Here is a 1,119-nt window from a genome sequence, read left to right as displayed (position 1 = left end):
ACTGGCAAATTTTCTGTGTATAACTAAAGGTAAAAGCTGAAAGGTAGCCTACTACTAATAAAAAATAACTAATGCTCCAAAAGGCAACAAGTCATAAATTCTAAATTTATAAAGTAACTCCACACATTCATATAGGCCTATATATATATAAATGCTGGAGGTGCTCAACATTTGAGGCCACACTGACATTGCATTCGCTCATGTGGTCGAATGTGTTTGAACAGCTGCAGAGGAACACCTCACTCAACATGTAATTATTATGGGACAAATCGTGGGAAAATGTGCCAAAAACATGTCTTGTCGGTAGGAATCTCAAGAGAAAAAAAGAAGTCCAGCCAGCAAATCCAAGTTCATCTTCCCTCAGGCTGTCAAGATTGCATACGGGTTAATAATAAATTAAGGTTGCACTATGTATAAATAAGAGAGATTAATAAATAGCTTACAGGTACTGCAACACAAATCTCTTGGATCAGGGGAGAGCTGTGGTAAAGAATGCAGTTGAATGTGGTGTGACAGCTCATGTAGTTCAAGCAATATCTCTGTAGCTGTATCTGCGAGAAAAACAAAATAGTAATTCGAAGCTCATTTGCTCAGTGCACTCTATTTTACCATGCATGCGCTGCGGGAAGCCTTTTTATTTAGTATACTGTCTTGTCATGAAGGATGCGATCAGGCAGTCTAGCATGGGGGAGGGTAGAGAGAGCAAGCATCTCATGCAGGGATGCAGCAAGCATCTGATTGGCTGCATATATACACGACACCAGAGCTGGAGAAAGCAGAGAGGAGAGGAAACACTGCGACGCAAGGAGGGACCCCAGCATCTCACTTCTCACTTCTGAGCTTCTCCTGCTGGGATAAATCCCCTGAATGTAGGCGCTTGACATCTCCACATCTATTTCTAAAGCAGCGCTCCTCCTCTAATCTCTTTAGCCATGAACTACCTGCGCCGGCGTCTGTCGGACAGCACCTTTATCTCCAACCTGCCTAATGGCTACATGTCAGACCTGCAGAAACCTGATCCTCCTCAGCCTCCCCCTCCCGGACCAACCTCAGGACTAGCTCCAGTGTCCCCGTGCCAGGAGAGAAACCCCATCCAACCGCAGCCTCTGGGCACGGGAT

The sequence above is a fragment of the Sinocyclocheilus grahami genome, unplaced genomic scaffold (assembly GCF_001515645.1).
Source record: "Sinocyclocheilus grahami isolate Dianchi unplaced genomic scaffold, SAMN03320097.WGS_v1.1 scaffold1859.1, whole genome shotgun sequence".
Taxonomy (NCBI): Eukaryota; Metazoa; Chordata; class Actinopteri; order Cypriniformes; family Cyprinidae; genus Sinocyclocheilus; species Sinocyclocheilus grahami.
The sequence above is the reverse complement of the archived record's forward strand: the minus strand, read 5'-3'. Positions refer to the sequence as shown.